Consider the following 22037-nt stretch of genomic DNA (forward strand, 5'->3'; position numbering starts at 1 on the left):
GACCAAAACACAATATACCTACTCAGCCATGAATCCTGTTCTCGCTTCAACTACTGAAGATACACCTCCAGAAAGATCTTTTCAACCCAAGGGATAAACCAGCGAGAAGTGATGCTTTTATATCACTTATCACACAGTATGTAAAAGCATTAATTATTTTTACAAGATTGATTTCATCTGATTACTATCTTCAACTTATTAGCAGTGAAAAAAAAAAAAAACAGAGAGGTTAGGCAAGATGCTTATTGATGAGTAAATTAGTATCACAGCAGATCTCCAAACACAAAGGAATTAGGTGCTATGCCTGCAGCTGCAGTTCATTGGTACCAACCTTCATCCTTTAGATGATTAAAGGCTGCAGGTGGCTGACATTTCCATGAGAGCTTCCCAAGCATGTGTTTGTGTACCTTAGCACTAGTAATTAAGCTCTAGGACTAGCTCCAAAGCAGGTAGGCTTTCATGCTTTCACCTTATTCTCCTCCATGTTCTTACGATACACATCCCTCTACTCCAAATGCAATATTGTGCTGTAACCTGTGCATAGGGCTAAATATCCTGGTAGTCCAAAACAAAAGATCTGCATCAACAGCTCTCCACACCACACTTGCAGAGCTGCTGCAGGGTTATCTGTGTGGGGTCAGATAGAGCTGTTCAGGGAATTAATTTTATGAAAAAGCACATGATGCAGGGTACATTGACAGCATCGCGTATATAGATGGAAGATAGACTGCTGCTAGCATAAATAACTAGGTGCTATCTGTTTTGCTTTTTTTTTTTTTTTTTTTTTTTCCTCTCTCCTTGAAAGGAAAAAGAACCTACAAACTACATCAAAGAATTTCAGGATTAATTTATCAGAAATATAGTGGAAGGGAACTTCCAAGGAAAGAAACTACCAGAAGTGGTTCTTACCCAAGGAAGTCACAGCTCTTTGCAGAAAGTGACTGATGGTATCTCAGATAACTCTGGGTAAATAGAGTTTTGGTTGCCTACCTACTTCTCTGGCATATTCTTTAACATAAACATCTGCTTCAACAGACTGGACAGACCTCTGCCTAATTGAAAAATATGTGGCACCAAAATGAGGAACAGGTAGGCAAATGTGAATTAATATATAGGCAATCAGAAGTGGCTTTGTTGAAAGAGTTATCTAGGAGTCTGGAAAAATAACCATAAGGAAAGTTTCTGAGAAGCACAGAATTAGAGACAACTGTCATTTGTTTTGTCTTTCAGATTACTGAACAGAGAGCTTGATAAGCATCATTTTTGCAGAAACCGTATCAAGAGGCGTTACATGGGAGACAAAGTACTTTCAAATCTACAAACTTAGAAGATCCTTTGTGAACTTGGGAAAAATTGAGCAGGCTTGATGAACTGTTCACAACTAAAAGCCAGTTATAATATTGAATAGGTACCATGTTAGGGACAGTTCATGACAGATTCCAAGAAGTCTCTAGGAAAAATAAAATAAAAATGAGGGGGTAATGTAATTGAGGAGATGAAGAAACAATAAAGAATCATTAATGCAGTGCTAACCTGAGACAGCCACCCTTTGAACCAGTGAACTGAAGGTTGCAATGCAGCTCTCAAATTTGTAAAGGGGTGGGGGAACACTAGAGGCTTGGCTGAAAAAAAATGCTTTTAAAGGTTAGTTGAAGTAGTGCATCACAAATGCTTAAAAGCAGTAAAGAATGTAAACTCTCCAGAGCACATTGCCCTCAGGGACAAATGGGAGAGATTAGCCTGCATTGTTCTTTCTTGAGTAACCATCTTAATTCCATCATTAATTAAAGTGACTGAGTTGGAGAAAGCTTTTGCAAGCCTGGGTCTTCAGCCCATACCACAAGAAGGAGACATGAACAGAAGAGTAAATATTTTCCAGAACTCCTGAGTCCATAACTGCTCTCACACTCTGCTCTCCTCCTCTCCCACTTTGTTTTCCCTTGTTGTTCTTTAACTGACACTGACAATTAATATGTTCTTGTTTGCAAGTGACAAAAAGTTCTCCTAAGCCTGAATTTGAAACTGAGCTTGCAAAAGTTTGCACAAACCTGAACTTCCATCTTAAGCTGTATAAGGAAGACATAAAAGTAGGAAAGATGATTTTTTACATTGAAAATTGTTAACCTATGCAATACAAAACTGCTTAAGGAAAGTTGCCTGACAAGGGCCCACAAAGCCAGCACCAGAAGAATCAGAATAGCACTTCCCTCACTTCCTTTAGCAGTGTTCCCTAACTGTAATGGATGACTTAGGGGCAGGAAAGCGATGTGAAAGAGTTGACCATATATAGAAAATACTATGAAAAGGGTTCAAGGGTTGAGACAAGGACAGGGAGATCACGCAGTAATTATTGTGATGGGCAAAACAGACTCAATATAGGGAGAAAGTAAGATTTATTACCTATTACTAACAAGCTAGAGAAGTGAGAAACAAAGGAAAGAAACCAAAAGCATATTCCCCCCCATCCGCCCTCTTCCACCTCCTCCCCCGGAGCGGTGCATGGGAATGGGGGTCATGGTCAGTTTATAGCACTTCTTCTCCGCCGCTCCTTGTTGGTCACTCTCGTCCCCTGTGCTGTGAGGTCTCTCCCACAGGATGCAGTCCTTGATGAACTGATCCGGAGTGGGCTTCCCACAGACAGCAGCTCTTCAAGAACTGCTCCAGATATGGGTCCATACCACAGGGTCCATTTCTCAGGAGCAAACTGCTCCCACCTGGGTCCCCCACGGGCAGCAGCTCCTGCCAGGTCACCTGCTCCTGCGTGGGCTCCTCTCCACAGGCTAAAGGTCTGACCTGGAATCTGCTCCAGCAGGGGTCTTCCACAGGCCGCAGCCTCCATCGGTGCAGGGCCACCTGCTCCACCGTGGTCTCCTCCACGGGCTGCAGTGTGGAATCCTGCTCCACCGTGGTACTCCATGAGCTGCAGGGGGACAGCCTGCTTCACCATGGTCCTCACCACAGGGGACTTCTGCTCTGGTGCTTGGAGCACCTCTCCCCATCCTTCTTCACTGACCTTGGTGCCTGCAAAGCTGTTCCTCACTCCTCTCTCTCTCCCAGTTACTGTGTGGTGCAATGTTTGTTTGTTTTCTGTGTCTTAAATATGCTCTCACAGAAGTGCAAACAACATCGCTTATTGGCTCAGCTCTGGTCAGCAGTGGGGTCCTTACCTAACATGGGGCAGCTTCTAGATCCTTCTCACAGAAGCCACCCTATGGCCCCCTGCTACTAAAACCTTGCCATGTAAATCCACTATACCATCTGAAATTGAGGATTGTTGGGACTGCTGGGCCTCAGTATAACCCCCCCTATCTTTTAATGGATGATGAATTAAGGAATTTTACAAATGTTTGAAAAGTTTGAGCAGCTTAATTCCTACAATGTCTGTTAGTACTCTTTTCATTACTATTGCAGACAGACCTTTACCAGACACAATGAGGGCTTACTGTAACCTATGGACGTAGTCTTACCCAGTGTCTTCTTTCAACACAGCATAAACATCACATGTTGAGGACTTTTCATTTTATTTTATTTTTTTACCCCCCTTCCTATGCTGAATTCAGGTGTATGATTTAGTCATAAAAATTTTGTTTAGAATAGCCTAAAATTCAATATAAAGTGTATCCTTTTTTTATACTTAACAGTACAAACTATCTCATTAAAAAAAAAAAAAAAAAAAAGACTTTTTTTCCTTAAGCTTTGTTTACACACCTTTACATCATTAAAAATTTGGAGACTCAAAAAAGCCTTAGGAACGTGAAAACAAGGAAGCTCTTAAATACAGTAACAATTCAAATACCTGACAACAAACCTTGTGTCATTACAAACCCCAAGTGAAAAAATCCTCACTTAGCTAGGATCTAGTTTTGTCTCAATCTAAGTGAAGTGGCTAATATGCTCATTTAAACAAGTAAGAGTTGAACACAATTTCTTAAAAATTACAGTAGTTTGTAGTCAAGTATCTAGCATAATTGCATTTTATCTGTGGTATACTTTAGTCTCCTATACAATAATCAGTATAAAAGCCATGCTATGACACAATATATACTCTGATGCCTCTTAATAGGTGAAGCACTAAAAAGAACCTCACTACTGTTAAAATAAACATCAGTGACAGTAACTCTCTATGGTGCCCACACTTGGCTGAACATCTGAAACCAATTTAGTATTCATCCTGAGTCTTAAAAGATGAGGTAGAACACTAGTGATCAGCTCTTGAAAAAATATTATTGCTTATTTTGATGTTAGCTATTACACTGAATGTGGAATTCAGAAAAATATTTTCAACAATGTTGAAAATAATGAACACGAATAGATCATTTTTTTGGTTGATATTTTTGTTTGTTTGTTTTAAATTCAATCGAAGTAGCTTAACCTGAAGAAAAAGCACAAGATCGCAAAAGATCTATAAACAGGAAAAAAGTCCAGATTCTTCATATCAGAAATCATTGCAATGAAATATCAAAATGCATCAAGGAAATCCAAAGGAAAAAGTTTGACAGACATTTTAATGTTAATGTTTATTTTTCTAATAGAACTGCTGCTGAAGTTGTCTGGCTGCTGAAAATTATTATATTCCTGATGTTTAGTTGTATTCAATCATTCTTAAAAAACTTCTGTCCTAAGCTTGTCATTTTCATGTCTTATTTCAACAGAGAGTAATGTTTTTATTTTACTGATGGCTTAAGAAAATGTAGCTGGGTTGCTCTTTTACTTCACAGGCTTAATGAAGTGTTCCACACAGCAACGTGGATCTCAAAAACAAAACAAAACAAAATCAAACAACAATAACAAAACAGCAGAATTTGGGATCTTCACCTCTTAGTTTGTCAGGACGATCTGATGCCCTTCACACCATCAAAATGTATTAACATTTGCATTTCCACTCATTAATATCTATGTGAATACTCTTTGTTACATCTGAATTTTTCTTGCTTACCCTAACTGAGACAAGACCAAAACAGAAGGGACCTCAACGGTAACAAGAACATAATCGATGAAAGAAATGTAAACTATTTTCCTTTCAAGTTCGGCTACATGAAAGTATGAAGGCAGGTCAGTTCAGACAAAGCCTTCAAATTGTGGCTTAAGCTGCAGTGCTGACCATGATGACCTGCATTACCATAAGTACAAGGGTAACCACTCTGGCTTTTGATCTGAAAACAAAACAATGATTTGCTTTATCTGGGCAAACCCCCACTCAAGAGAAAGTTTACAGGTAGATGCTGTCTTGGATTAGATTATGTTGTCACCTCTCTAAACATATACTACTTGTACCATGAAAGAGCATTCAGTTTAACATGTTGCATACTTGCAGATTAAGGAACTATCCCAGTGAAAGGTTCATTGACTACTAATAAATAGATGGGGAAATCTTGGGTTCACATGTCCAGCAGCCCAAACAACTTTCCATTCTCATGGAACACACTATTAGAAAAGGCACTCACATCCAAGATCAAGAGATAGCCAAAGAACATCTCAAGCAGCATGTGAGACATTGTGAGACAGGAAGGATTAGGCCATGCCATAAAACTCCTCCTGTTTATTGAATATGCACAGCTCATACCATTCCAACTCCTCATGGTTTTCATGAATTGTTACCCTCTAGGCAAGAGAGAGACCCACACAACTCTCAGAGCCTGTGCAAAACAACCTTCCCTCTTACTCTAAGCCAATGGGGAAAGAAAAAAAAAAATACATTGTTATTTTTTATTTTTATTTTTTAATATTTGCTTAGGTAAGCATGGTTTATCAGAATAATGACTACACTGAAATTCAGAAGGAATGATTGATAAAACTGGTAAGAGATTTTCTTCCTAAGGATATCTGACGCTTAATTTTGTGGTCCCTCTTTTAGTTAAAAAGACTCATTTAATACTATCAAATATATGCTGTGAGTACCATTTTGAAAACACCCTTTAAGAAAATTCTATGAGTCTGTTTTCACCTTGTGCTTCCATCAAGAAAAGTTTTAATGCCTTCCTCTCATCAAAATGATTCTTCTCAAAGTCTCAAGTAAAACAGAACATGGAGAAAGACTCGGAGGTCAGGACAGTTCCAGTCAGAGCTTGTAACAGAAGTTTCTCCACCTGTGGCAGGGGGTCTGGAAAGGCACGTTTTTCCTTTTAAGGAAAAAATGACTTTTAAGTTCAAAACCTTACCTGAGACTAATCAATATAGTTCTGTCTGTTAACTTTTACTACTGTAATATAAAAAGAAGGAAGCAAGGCAGCCATCAAGATGACTGCAGCATAAAAACACAAGTTACGGGGACTGGTGTTGCCATTGTAGTGACACTTACTGAAGCAAGACCACCTTATTTAGAAACATACAGGAGATACTGAGCACAATGCACACATGCAGTGCCTGTGTTGTGCAGACCCTCATGCACAGCATTCATTATGGGCTTGTTAGGATTACCACTGAGCTTTCCCAGCTGATGAAGAAAGTCTTTTTAACCAAATGCTTAAACAGCTGTGCCTGAACATATTATTTCTTAGTGTTCACATTATTTAGTTTTGTCTATTTGTCATTAAAATATTATCTCACTGTTCAATTGTCTCATCTTGTGTCATGTGGTTTGGCAATAACTATGATGGACTATTAATTTTCTGCTCTTTCTTTCCTGATATGTCTCATTAATAATGCCAACTTAGTGCATTTTTTTTTTTCCTAAGAATAACCTAACTACAGCCATGCTTGAAAAATTTGCATTTAGCTGACCTGAAGACAGAAGATTTTGATGAGCAAGCAACAGCTGTCTGGGAATCTTAAGAAATTGTTAGATGGCAATAGAAAAGATAGGTGAGGAGGCTGAAAATTAGACATTTTCATGAAGCTTTTGTTACTAGCTGGAAAAGAGTTAGATTCAGTTGTAAATTTTCAAAACAAACAAACACACCAAAACTCTCTCAAAGGTGTCAGATAAATGTTTTTCTCTATTGTCATTGTGACCTTCTCCGATCACATGGTTGTATGGCAACAGATTCAGCTGTTTTAGAGTTTTGCACATGCTGAGTAGCCAGCTGGCTGATACCTCTCCAAATAGATAAAGGACTAAGTAGAGGTCCATATTTGGGATTCTCACCTTCACTTAGCTGCTGTTGGTTGTTGTATTTTTGTTATTGTTATTGTTTGCTTGTTTTTAAACTTATAGAAACTTCAGAACTTTGCAGTCTCTCCTACACATAAGAAAACTTAGTCAGTGGTTTGCAAGACAAGAAATGATCAAATGATTGCATAAGTTCTTTTATGTTATTTATTTATTTATTTATTTTCTGGAGGAACTGAAAAAATAAACCAAATTTGATAAATATGAAACAACTCAAAAGTATGATGGTCAGTGTCAATCAGAAAGATGTTCATAATTTATACATGTATATTCAGGAAATATTTGAATCGGTCCAACCATAAATTTGATACAATTTTAAAGGTATATATATTTACAAAATATGTGTTGTTCTATCCCAACCACCAAATCCTTTGGTAATTTTAAGATGGTCTAAAGCTGACATAATTCTTGAATATTTTAAACATCCATCAAACCCCCAATATTGTACTACACTAATCTACATTCATAAACGTTTCATTTACATTCATAAATACATTTCTACATGAATCAATTTGATTTCTTAAAGCCTGCATATGCAATCCCTATCTTTATTTATAAAACAAAATTACAAACAGTTATATACATTAATGCTTTGCTTGAACTCACAGAAACTGCTTGTCATAGATCGCTTTGTTAATTTTATTGGGGCAACACCACTTTTTAGTATTTAAACCATAAAGCTATATTTACCATATTATACTACTAAATTAGCATTATACTACCAAGTTAACCATATTTAAACCATATTACACAAGAGGTAGCCGAGCTGTGCATGAGCTGAGGAGCAGTGAGAACAGGGCTATCGTAACATGGTTAAAACCACAATACTCTCCAATAAGATGATTTTCAAAAAGCCTGAGGAAAAATCACTAGCATAGTGTTAATAGTTCATAATGAATATGCTCATTTCATTACAGAAGTTCTTTTAAGTAGTTCTGTAATCCATCATGTGCAAGAGAAAATGGATTTTGGAAGCCAGGAAAAGAGGACAAACCTAAAATGGAAGAGATTTCAGAAAGGGAGGTACATGTTTGCTCTAAAGAAACAGCATTTAGTACATCTTACTGCAAATGACAAATAAAACATCCATTCAATTTCACAGAAAAATCATCAAGGATTTATTTCAACTAAATTTTCATGGTCCTGGTTTATATCAATTATAAAATATATTGCTTGCTTAGAAAACTACAACATCTATAATAGAAGTGCTTTACTTTGAGATTATAGTTCTGGCTCAAGTAAAAATCCCCAAGAAAGTATAACAAGGTCTCAGATATGGCTGTTCCATGTGTACTTTCCAGATGCTGATTGGCTTAAGAGATAATCCATCTGAAGTCTTGTGGAAGTGTTATATGCTTTTTTAAGTTAAGATGGACAAGGATGAAGAGACTGAGAACAATATGGACTCCAACATCTTCAGTTTCCTCTAAAGAGGTCTGCAAGTACTTTAAAACACTGTGAAACTCCTCCTACAGGTTCTCAAAACCCTCTCAGATATCAATGTGGTTTTTGCTGTTGTTGTTTTGTTTGGTTTGGTTCTGGTGTTTGGTTTTTGGTTTCATTTTATTAAAAGACAAACTTTCTTTGGCTCCTTTCCAGATATCAGTATTTCTCTGATTTTTTTGCCAATGAGACCAATTAAAACTTTGTGAGGTACTCTGAGAAAAGCAATTGTTTTCTATTAACTATACAGAGGAGAAAATAAATATGTTATGAAAGAAAGCATACAGAATTAATTAACTTTGTTTCTTCCTCAGAAATTTCTACCTGTGGCTTTAAAATTTGCAGCTTGACCTATGATACTCATATTGCCATGAGATTAGAGTTGTCCCATTACCACTGCAATACAGAAAGGGAACTTCCAAGAACAGCTGTTTTTAAGTAATATATAACACTAAAGTTATCTTTCACTTGCATTTAATATCATTCTGCTTATTTAGATGGAGGTTCTGGAACATAGCTAGCAGGATCACCAACTCCAAGAGTACAAGTATAAAACAGTCTGCAGAGTAACACAGAGATACTTTGGCTTTCCTGAAAAGCCCAGCTGTGAGCGGAGGCCTATGGAATAAACAAACGTATTTAAAAAAAAAAAATAATCAAATCCTATAACTATTAAGTTTATTGTAAACCTTCAGTGATGATGGCAGAAAATCGTGTCTTTAGTAATTTTAACCAGCCACTGACTCCTACTTACAGCTCGCTAACTTTGTTGACTCAAGGAACTGGATTGAAATTTCTTTTACCTAATGGTTATTTAGCAGCCAATGTTAAATGAATGCCTGTTTTCTTTATGGTTTACAACATGCAATTCTGATATTAGTGAAAGGTTGATTACAGAATATGATCCAGATTAGTCCACATGCCCTTGTTATTTCATATCAACTGACAGCCATGGAGCTTCACAAACAGCTAACTAACCAATTTTGCAAGTCAGGTTACTCTCTGATCTTTTCTTGCATACAGCTGGATTTTGAAAAGCCACATTATCTGCTGCTTTTATAAAGCTCGGGTTACAATATTGCCGGTGTGCACACACATTACAGAAAATACCATTCAATCAGTTTTTACAATGCCCTTAATACCTTTGTTGTTGTTGTTGTTGTTGTTGTTTTTGTTTCTAAAGGTTAGAGCCATGATCAGCATTGTTGAATGATAGCACAAATTAAGCAAAATTAAGACAATAAAATTTGTCTTAGGATCTTCTGTGTTCACCTGAATTTCTGTTCAAAGTGCCCTAAACTGGAAGCACATTACAGAGTTTCCTGTGCCAGACCAGATAAGTTCTAGCATGAATTTATTTCAAGACTATGGGGACTTCAGTCAGCCTTCCCTAACACGAAAACTCTCTAGATTGTGGCTATGCTCCAGTTCTGCGGATTTTATAGCAGTCACACAGATGCAGAGCCCCTTTCTCCTATCAATGCTAAGCCAGGGTATATCAGCTAATCCTCAAAGTTCATATATCCACTTCAATCACTTCTATATTCCACCTAATATACACCAGGTGAATGAAGCAAACTGAAAGGACATGGAAGATCAGGTATTTTTCAATCATCTTTTAGAGAAACACTAAAATTCCAATTAATGGAGTAACAAACACTTGAAAAGTAAATAGTCAAACACTGAACAGAAGATTTATTGCTATATATTAAAAAATAAGATTCAAAACATCATTCTGCTACCAATATGCATTGAGATTTTTTATTTGTTTATTTTGTGTGTGGAAGAAGGGAGGGAATTAAGGAATTTAGGTAATGTTGCCTTTTTTTTTTTTTTTTTTTTTTTTTTAATGAAAAAATCCACGTTTTGTAGTTTCTCTCTCTTTTTCCCCTACTAATTTATTATTCTTCTCTCAAGACATAGTTACATAGTTGAAGATTAGAGACTCTGAGAAGAAATTAAAAAAAAATAATTTTACAATTAAATGTTTAAAAGTAAGAGGAAGATAATAAGAGATCTTATCATCTGTCAGTCTGACTGAATTTATTTTGAACTTCCTGATGAGAGAATCATAGCAGTGTAATGTTACCAAGAGAATCTGGACAGATTTATTTCTTAACAGTAATCTATCCTATTTTCAACTTCCTCATGTGGTTATAATACATGGACAGATAGAGAAGATGGAAAGCTGTGAGTGCAAATAATAATTAAAAAAAAAAAAAAAAAGTTTTGAATAATCCTGCTAGCACAAGAATTGCAGTGCATAAAAATATAATGGTCAAAAGATTTCAAGAAAAGCAGACATCTGAGAATGTCAGATTAACATACTGTGGTGCACTTGAAATTAGCTGCTGTTTTTCACCAGCTCAGTGTCAGCACTGAGTAACTATACTGAATAACCTGCAGTAAAATGTCACAGCACTGCAAGGACTTAATGAAATACCTCATATTTTCAGGTCAAATTATGAGTAAGCAAATAATGCTACTATGCATGTCTGAAGTGACTTATATCACAAAATGTCAACCTATTTCGCATAACGTGATTGATTCCAGCCAGAAATAGGCTCCTTGTCATGAGTCTTAATCCTGTTTTTTAAACCATAGACCTTACAATGTTTGTATTGTAATCTTTTGACTAATACCTTTCTCTTTGGGGTCCAAAGGTGGAGTGGGTTATTTCCTGGTTGGTTGATCTATAAATACAACTTCCATGTGACAGATGCATGTGAACAATTTTCTGCTTTCATATATTTTTGATTATATACACATATTACTTTGGTCTTTACAAAACAAACAAACAAACAAAACCAGTATGATCTGGAAATCTTATTAATATTATTACTATTTCACAGAAATATGAGCTGAAAACATCCCAATGTTTCCTGTGTTTCAGAAAAGACACTGAGCTTCAGAGGCCCTACAGAATCCAAAAATCAGTTCTGGGGTATGCATCTACCAGGCTTTTATTTATTTATTTATTTATTTATTTATTTATTTCCATCCCTGAATACAGTGCTATACATGTTACAGAAGTAAAGTTACTACAAGAGGACACCTAGTGGTATTTTGTAGAAGGTCACGGACATGCACAAGCTTTTTTGTACATATTAGGCACTCTTTATATGTGAGGTCACATTATTCACTATTTCCTATTCCAATCTAGGCTACAGTAGGGGATACTATTCCTTGGTAATACTACAGAAAGTGTCAGATACCCTGGATAATAATCCAAAGAAAGCACAAACACAACTTATTTATACAATTAGTACAGAATATTGTACCATACATTCCTCTGGGCTTGAAGAAACACCTATAGAGATAAAGCATTATTCCATCACAAAAGGGCTCAGTGTACAAAGCCACTATGCACTGGTGAGCAAAACTGAGCCCAGTTGTGAAAAAGCCACAGCTGCAAAGCCACAGGAGCAAGGGCAAGACCATATAACCTGTGGTGAGCTACTGTGTACACTTCATAGTTGCAGGTTTGGAAGAGAAACAGTGATGAAACTAAAGATGACTCTGCATAGTTAGGCAAGGAGGTCTTTGGCAGAGATGGAGCCATCAACTGTTTCAGCACAGCAGAATGTACAGAAGGTAGATATTTGATCAAGTCAGAGAATCAAATAAAGGAAGCCAATGGCAAGATAGAACAACACAAACAAGTGTATCATAGTACGATAAGCATTCTGGTATCAAATCCATGAGGCCTGGGAGGCCATGCAAAATAGTTTGAATGCACCTTCTCAGTTATTTGTACTACTTATAACACAGTTGTAAAAGGCAGGATGAACTGGAGTAAATATTAGCACAAAAGACAGTTGAATTTAACTGCAAAAACAGAACATATCAGAACAGACATCTTGCTTGGAGCTTGGCAGAAGAACAAGCCTGGAAAAACTACCAGAAACTTACATTCAGTAAGAACATGATTCAAAGACTAATTGCTTTTGCACATTTGAAGTACATCCACTAGCATAGATTTGAATTAGTACTAAAAAATCCAGATCCATATCAGAAATGTGGAGCTATACAACAATTTAAATATAAAAAAGAAAAAGTGTTAAACATGCTCATTAATTTGATTTGGTTTTGGTTTTGTTTTTGTATTTATTTTGGTAGCATTTATTTCTTACATGTGCATATGTTGTTTCTTCGTGCAATTTGCTGGAACAGATTTCTCCTTCAATTTTTTTTTTTTTTTTTGTACCTTATTGACATTTCTTCCTGATAGAATATTGCTGACTTGGCATGAGTAGGGAGTTTCAGAATTTCAGCAAAACACTTCAGAATGTGACAAACTTATTAAGCCATTAAAAGCAGGGTTAAAACCCAATTACGATTTACTTATTGATATCCAAAACAACTATAAATTTCCAGATCAGAAAACTGTTGAGTGAACTACAGCATAGGGGCTACCCTAACCCTGACCATTAGCTCTCTTCAGAGAAGCACAGGTTGTACCACCTTGGTTAGTTTCACTGAAAATAATAATAATAATTAATTTGTTGACCTGTAGAATAATGTGCTATGCAAGATTAGAAAAGTGAAAATAAAAATGTAAGTGAAAGTGAGACAACAATAGTGACTTAAAAGAAAATAACATGGAAAAACGTCAAATCTCGGGCTAAAACATCATAAAGACAGAAGGAAACTCAGAAAAACTTAGGATAATCTTCTTTCAATAGCACGGGCCAGCATTTTTCCACCTGCACATCAACTGCCCAGCCAGCAGAGTCAAGAAATACCTTCATGGGAGTGATAGGCATACTAGTGCTCAGGCCATTATCACAGTTCTAGCTATCTACCATAAGAATTAACTCATAAATGATTGCTTTTCACCTGAAAGTATAATACTACTTGTGGGGACTCTGAATATACTAAAAGAGGTCCAAGTAAAAGTGAGCAGGCAGTAAAGGTTACAGCAGGGAGATCCTGATCGTGGAACAGTCAAAACTATTAATAGTAAAGAGTAACTGTTACTGAAGTATGACAGTCAGTGGCTTCAAAATTTACTTTGAGATATAAACAACCATGACAAGGTGATGTTATTCATTTCCATCTCAGGCCACCATGTGCACATGAAGTAATGGAGCACTGAGCCCAAAACAACACAGAACTGGATGTGTGCATGTGTGCTGAGGACTTTCAGCATTTCGTTTGCCTACTAAATTCTACAACCTCTTCAACTTCCTGTTTAGTGCTGGTCAGATTTGTGATAAGCTTTGTTACTCAAACTCCCATTTTGACTACATTGTTGTTACAGTGTTCTGCTCTAACACTGAAGTTGATTGGATGGCACATCAAGTCACAATGAGTCAAAACTTGACTAAGATAACACAAGTGAGTTGTTAGTGAGCAACCTAGCAAGGTGTTAAGTAGCCATTCTCATGAAGTAAGGGGAGAGAAACATATTAGACATCTCTATTCATAAATACTTTCTCACCAAGCACTTCCTGGTTTAATTTGCAACTTGTGCTACTGCTTTGTTTGAAGTACATGAGCATCCATTATTTAAGATAATATGGTACTCCAAAACCAAACCAAACTAAACCAAAACAAGGTAAATATAGATTTTAGAGAAAAGATTCTAGCTTTATCTAGTTAAAAATAGCATACTGAAACATTAATCTAGCATTTTAAGTTTGAAATATTAATATGGAGTAGAGAGTATCGTTATGTTGACAGCGCAAGACAGATGAGTAATGGTGAGAAGGTTTATTGAAATGTTTAAAATTAAGCTTTCTTCACACATGCTATTTTAAAGATTGAGTCCATGCGCATGAAATGATACCACTGCTAAACACTTATCACTACTACTTCAATAAAACTGTGAGGGTTCAGAGCACATCTGTGATGTTGCAGTCCAAGGAGGAAAAAAAAAAAATAAAATGCTAATGATCCTGATGCTCCTGATACTTTTGAGGGAAGAAAAAAGAGCATTCCTACCATGACTTTAAAGTACAGTGAAAATACATGCCCTGTCTATTCACCACCAAAGAATTTCAAAACTACATTAAAAAGAAATCTAAAACCTTTTGCATGTCATCTTCAAAGAAAAAAAAAAAAGTATTTCACATCATAATGCAGAATAATAAAAATGCATATACACAATGATTGTAAGTATACATCAGGCGATGCAACATTAAATATGTGTAGCAAGGATTCATTCTGTTGGTGTCAGTTCATTAGGAGAGATGAACTTGGCAACCCTTCTACTGTTTCCATATCAGCATTTCTTTCATTTCTCTAAGGGAGTGCTGTCAGGTTCGTTTAAGGTTCAAAAGTAATACTATCTTGATGCTGTGGTGAAAATATGCCCTTGGGGTTCACATGCTTACATAAGAATTGCTTCTAATGTGCCTTGTCTGCCAATTAGGCAGACCTTTGATCACTCTAGAGCAAAGAGAAAGAACCTTTAATATGATGAGTATGCATGCAAAGTATCTTGTTATTTTTGACTGTTATATATTTAGAGTCATAGAACAGAATCATAGAATAGCCTGAGTTGGAAGGGAACTACAAGGATTATCGAGTCCAACTCCTGGCTCCACTCAAGTCTACCCAGAAATTCAGACCATACGACTGAGAGCACAGTCCAAATGCTTCTTAAACTCCAACAGGCTTGGTGCCTTGACTACATCCCTGTTCCAGTGCATGACCACCCTCTCGGTGAAGAAACCTTTCCTGATATCCAATCTGAACCTCCTCTACTTGACTCCTTTCCCTCGGGTTCTGTCGCTGCTTACCAGAGAGAAGAGATTGGCACTTGCACCTCTGCTCCCCCTCGTGAGGAAGCTGTAGACCACAGTGAGGTCTACCCTCAGTCTCCTCTTTTCCAGGCTGAACAGGCCTAGTGATCTCAGCCATTCCTCGTACATCTTCCCCTCTAGGCCCTTCACCATCTTTGTAAACATAAAACCATTTATTATGGTCTCATAACTTTGTTTCATTTAAACCTCAGTTTATCCTCTGAAAAACTGATATGTTAAAATATATTAGTCTCATAAATGTGACAGGAAGATTAATCAATCTGCCTTTGCAAATATCCTCACCTGGAACACGACAGAGTAAGAATTCTTGAAATTTTTTTTCTTCCATAAATATTTTTCTTCTTCAGCCATTCATCTGTCTACCATTTTCAACTGCATTGCTCCTGCTTTTAAAAAACATTTTATTTTATTTTATTTTATTTTATTTTATTTTATTTTATTTTATTTTATTTTATTTTATTTTGTTTTGTTTTGTTTTGTTTTGTTTTGTTTTGTTTTGTTTTGTTTTGTTTTGTTTTATTTTAAGCTGCAGATAATTTAAAGCAGAGGAAAACACTAAAAATATTCTCAATGTATAAATATAGCCCCTCAAAGTTTATTTTCTTAGCTGTATTTACTAAAACCAGAGCACTTTGGGAATGACATAAAAATTTACATGAAGACTTTCAGACATTTTCTAACATATATTCTTCCTGGCAAACAGAAACAGTGAGCCTTTACAAGTGCATTACCTCTACAGTTAGCTCTAACTTCATGTAGATTCAGAAGTCTGTTGGATGAACATCTGAGTTTTTTTTTTTTTTTTAATAAATTTGCTATAAATAGACAAGATTATCTCTGTTTTCCAAGAATAAGATCTATGTTTAGACACAAACACATAGATTTTCAACATTTTGCAAAAAAGTATGAAAAATCTCATTTCCCTTATTCTTTCTAAAACTCAGTGGAATTTCCACATAAAATATAGTTTATGTACAAAATACAGTAAACATATGGACATGCATGTCACAGCTGGGCTCTAAAGAAAGCTAGGTAAAATTGATCTTATGATTTTAGTAGAAATATTAACAGAAGGTAAAACTTAAACATTTTTTCTAGAATTGGTACTTTAAAATCTTGGTAGCTTTGGCAGCTTAAAAATGAAAGATTTTTGATACAGAACTGAAAAAAGAAAAATATTGCCCCCCCACACCTTATCTAGTGGATTAAGACAAAATAAATAAATAAATGAATAAAATATGTACATCAAGGAGAAAATGTGGTTTGCTAAAGACACTTTTTTGCACAATATCTAATAAAATATTTAAGTGACTAGCAGAAATTAGACAGAACTGTTGTGTAGAAATTGGAATTATCCTGTATGCTTTGTACATGTATGCAGAAGCAATATGGAGAAGCAGGACTTGGTATTTGGAAGCAAGCCAGGAAGCTGTGTTATTTGACGGTAAAAACATGCCAGTTAGAATATTAAAGCACACCTTTTTGCATGTTAGTTTCTAGGCTTTGCATTCATCTAGTTATTTATTTATTTTACTCCTCAGAGAAAATGGCCATAGCCTCCCAAAATTTTATCCGTTGAAGAAAAGATCAGTAGCTTCAATGAAATTGTGTTGTTTCTTCTCCAAGGCAGCCTTTCTAGACTGGCAACTTTCTAGAGTTCATGTAGCCCTCAACCTGTCTCCACTAAGCAAGTTTTGGATTCTACGGCTAGCCTATAGAGAAGACCTTGTTTCAAGGAGGTTTTGGAGTAAATTAGAAAATCCAGCATGGAAATCTAATGACCAGAGAATCTAACTACTACTATCTAGCTACTACTGCTGTGTACAGTTAGGTGACATAATGGTTATGTTAAAATGCTGGTCACTGAGCTGTACCTTAGCAGACCTGCATGGGTGAAGAAGTGAGCACACAACTGTTATTAACATAGGTATTTCCAGCAAAGCTGGAGTTACGTGGCATTCAGCATCTGGTGTTGCATGAGGAGCACTTAAAGATCTTGGGATGCTGCATCTTCTTAGGCACTGCCAAACACTGACCTGGGCCTCCGCAGTAAGAGTTGTTCCCTCTTCCTTTGCACCTTCTGATAGCATTGGGGGATTGCTAGGCTACCCTTCCTGTCAACTCAAGAGCTGAACTGTGCTGCTGCAAAGACCCACCTCCTGGTAACCATGACTTCTTCACCCATCAGAAATCAGCTAGCAAGAGCAGAGCATGGGGAGACTATTGCCTGGCTAGGTGAACACAAAAGGTGAGTGGATATAGACAGACAAAAAAGTCATGGTATAAGCAAGAGATCTTCACTGGTGAAGATTACCAGTCCATGCATTCGCACACCCAAATGACATGCCAGCAGGCCCTAAAAGGAAATACGAGATAAAGATGTTGTTTCAAGTCTTGCTGTAAGTTTAAGGGAACAGAAACAAAGTGAGTTAAATATTCCACTGTCAACAAAGGTGTTTAATCATATGTTTTGGTGACCTTCATTACCACAAGCTGCATCACATTCTCGGAGTCAAATTTAGTATCTTGGTCTGGAGCTGTATCTTCTGCCTTCTGAGCCCAGTTTTTCTGGAATCTGTAGGGAAGATACTTTGCTCCTCTAGATTGGTTTGGTTGGTCTTTAAATTGTTCTGTCTCAAAGTTAGATTACCTCAAAGCAAAGCTTTTGTGACTCACTCATTTGTATATTTTAAGTAGAGATGGGGGGGAGGAGGGGAAGGTAGGTTCATGAATAAGAGGCATATATAAAATGTGTTGCTTTATTTGACCTTGAAATACCAGATTAATATGTGCTTGATCTAGTTCTTTTATTTGTCTATATATTAAATACTTTCATAGCATTGTGTTGAACACTGTTAGTTTGTTTGTTTGTTTTTACCACTGAAGACATGCATCCCAGTGTAGGTTATTAGTACTGTGATGGGAGTTTTAAAAGATCAATACTATGAATACAAACTTTTTGAAAGAGAAAAGATTTCTTGTGCATCACTCCTGAATATATTTAACTTCTATAAAGCACCTGCCCTAATTTGGAATATATTTCTGATTCATTTCTTGAGCTATCGTGTTTGAATAAAAACTCTCTCAGTACATGTAGTCTTACTACTTAGCTGTACTGTAACCTCTAGACCAATAAACACAAAGACCTAGAAATCATGATGCTGCTTTCTGTTCCCAGCTCTGCCATCATCCCAGCAATCTCTGCTGTTTCAATTTCCTCAGCAGAGAAGGGAAGGGGTGACAATATTTCAAATATTTAAAGCAATTTTTACCAAGCCTGTGGTTGTTATCAAACTGAAAAAGGTCAGCTTCTATTTTATATCTTATCATACCACATTCCAATTTATCTCAGAACATCACAGAACATTTTATAAGTTATAACTTTACTCTAACTCTTCTGTGAGATAAAAGTCAAAAGGGATCCCATAAGATAGCTCTACAATGGAGAGCTCTGCAGAGATTCATAGAATGATAGAATGTCTTGGGTTGGAAGGGACATTAAAGATCATGTAGAGCTCACCGAATTTTGCATTGCTAGTTTATCATTAAATTTTGAAATTTCTCTTTGTTCAAATTGGGAATGAGAAACAATTTGTGGAACTGGTTTTCCTTTGTTTTATTTCTGCAGAGCTCAGATAACATCATTAAAGAAAATTGCTGTATGCTATCTGCTATTTTTAAAAATGCAGTTTGAAATATGACTTGTCAAACAGATTATAGTCTTCTAATTATTATTTTATATTTTTAATTAGTGACAGTTACAACAATAGTTGACAAGAGAGGACTGACCGATGTCATCTACCTGGACTTCTGTAAAGCCTTTAACATCGTCCCACAGGACATGCTAGTCTCCAAATTGGAGAGATATGGATGTGAAGGGTGGACCCTTCACATGGATAAGGAGTTGGCTTGAAGATCACACCCAGAGAGTGGTGGTCAGTGGCTCTGTATCCAAGTGGAGGCTGATGATGGGTGATGTACCACAAGAATCTGTCCTGGAACCGGTTCTGCTGAATATCTTTATCAGTGACACAGACAGTGGGATTGGGTGCACCCTCAGCAAGTTTGCAGGTGACACCAAGCTGAGGGGTGCAGTCAATACAAGAAAAGGAAGGAATGCAGTCCAAAGGAACCTGGACAAGCTTGAGAATTGGGCCCATGTGAACCTAATGAGGTTCGACAAGGCCAAGTGCAAGGTGCTGCACCTGGGCTGGGGCCATCTCAGGCATGAGGACAGACTGGGTGAAGAATTCACTGGCAGCAGCCCTGCAGAGAAGGACTTGGGGGTTCTGGTGGATGAAAAGCTTGGCATGAGCCTGCAGTACGTGCTTGCAGCCCAGAAGGCCAAGTGCACCCTGGGCTGCATCAACACAGGGGTACCTGTGGGAGTATCACCATGGGGGTCTACAAGGCCCATGGTTGGTGATAACATCGGACTCTTAACAATGAGTCCATGAGGAATGTAAAGATTCTAGAAGGAACAAAGAAGGGTGATTCAGGAGGTACCTTGCTTTCTCAAATTACTTGTACTCTAGCCATTAAAACATAGAAGTTGCTGGGTGTTTGCTGTTTCCAGGCAAAGTTGTTGACCAATGAATTGTTAGTGGAAAAGTACTTCTGTAGAGCTAATGGTATAAGGGAGGCTGTCCTCAGTAAAGTTAGTTGAAGTCATGTTATCAACAATGAGTTGAAGTTATGTCCTCAATAAAGAAGATGAAGTTATGATCCTTAAAGGAACCTTGGCCTCTCTGTGGTCATAATGACACAGGTGGCCAGCAGCAGGTCGAGGGAGATGATTGTCCCCCTCTACTCTGCCCTTGTGAGGCCCCACTTGTAGTTCTGTGTCCAGGTCTGGAGCCCCCAGAACCAGAAGGATGTGGACCTGTTCGAATGGGTCCAGAGGAGGGCCGTGAAGTTGATCAGAGGGACGGAGCACCTCTCTGATGAAGAAAGGCTGAGAGAGCTGGGGATGTTTATCCTGGAGAAGAGAAGGCTGCAGGGTGACCTTATTGTGGCTTTTCAGTACTTAAAGGGACCTTATAAAAAAGATGGAGAGTGACTCTGCTCGATCAGAAAATGATGAAAGAAAGGGGGATGGTTTTAAACTAAAAGAGGGGAGATTTAGGTTAGAGATTAGGAGGAAATTCTTTGCTTAGAAGGTGGTGAGACACTGGTATAGGTTGCCCTGAGAGGTTGTGAATGCCTCATCACTGGCGGTGTTCAAGACCAGGTTAGATGAGGCCCTAGGCAACCTGATCTACTGGGTGGTGTCATTGGCATAGGCTGGGGTGTTGGAAACTAGATGATCTTTAAGGTTTTTTCCAACCCAAGCCGTTCTATGATTCTATGATTCTATGATTCTATGATTCTATGATTCTATGATTCTATGATTCTATGATTCTATGATTCTATGATTCTATGACTAGACTAAAAACATTATTGATGACCTAACAATATGACATAAAATAGAAGTTTTGTTGTTTTTGCTGTTCTTTGTTTTTAAGATTTGGGTATTGTTATCCCTTAAAAGTGGTGGAGAAATCTTCTTCCCTGAATCAAAAATATTTTGTTAGCCCTGTCGTTACTAGTATTAATACAATGTGAAGGTACAAGTGCTTGAGTGAAAAAAAAAAAGAACCAAAACCCAAACAAACAGACAAACACACACACATAAAAATAATAATAATAATAATAATAAAATAATAATCTTTAGTATTAATTTGCTACAGTGTTTAAGTATTTTGTGAAAAGGAATATTTCAGTATTACAAAAGATATTCAAATGACTCGATACATTATTAAGATAGAAATCGTGCAAAAATAAAGCCACATCAATGAACAACAAAGCTATTTCTGAAGTGAATATGACTTGCATTAGACAATTCTGTTGAAATTTCCTCTTTATCTTTCTTCCTCAGTACTCTCTAATAACTCATTGAAAAAAAATGAATAATTTTTTCTTCCATTCCATTCCTTGCTCAAAAAGTCTTTCCTCAGCATGGCATTCTCACCCAGATTCTCACAGGTAATTGTCAAATATATTTTTTCAAGTAGGAAAACTCATGATGATATCCAAGCCTGTCTGCAGCCACCTAATCTCATCTCTGACTCTACTTTCAGCCTCTCTTTATATCTTTTACCACAGTAACTTAGTATGTAAGTAAAACTATTACATTACAGAGCACTAAGAAAATAGCAAAGTCAACTTTAACTATATGTAGTTCAGAAAGAGTTCATATATGTTTAATGTTTGTAATCACTTGGATAAGATGTTCTCTTGACTGAACATGTCTTACAACAATGTCTTTTGTGTGATTTGCATAAGGCCAAAACAAACAGAAAACAAACAAATGAGGAAAACAAAGTAGGGCAACAGTAACAGTGTTTTCCTCCAATGGTTATTCATTAAGTAAATAAAAGTTTGCATTTAGATAATCTGTGAATAAATTGTTCCTCTTCAGGAAAGGATGTGTGTGTGTGAAATTTCTTTGAAGTGCAATGAATTATTTGGATAGCAAATAATATATTCTTTATTTATTTATTTATTTATTTTTTTTCAAAAAGGGAAGCTTCAGAGAAAATAAACCTGTGTTCACATAGTCTTTCTATAGCTAATGAAAGGAGTTACTCCAGGGGCTGATACTCAGTGCATCAATTCAGTCCCAACTTACAAACTAAATAAACTTCCCTCTGTTTCCTCAACCATAAAGCAATAAT

Source organism: Aythya fuligula, chromosome 1 (genome assembly GCF_009819795.1).
Source record: "Aythya fuligula isolate bAytFul2 chromosome 1, bAytFul2.pri, whole genome shotgun sequence".
Lineage (NCBI taxonomy): Eukaryota > Metazoa > Chordata > Aves > Anseriformes > Anatidae > Aythya > Aythya fuligula.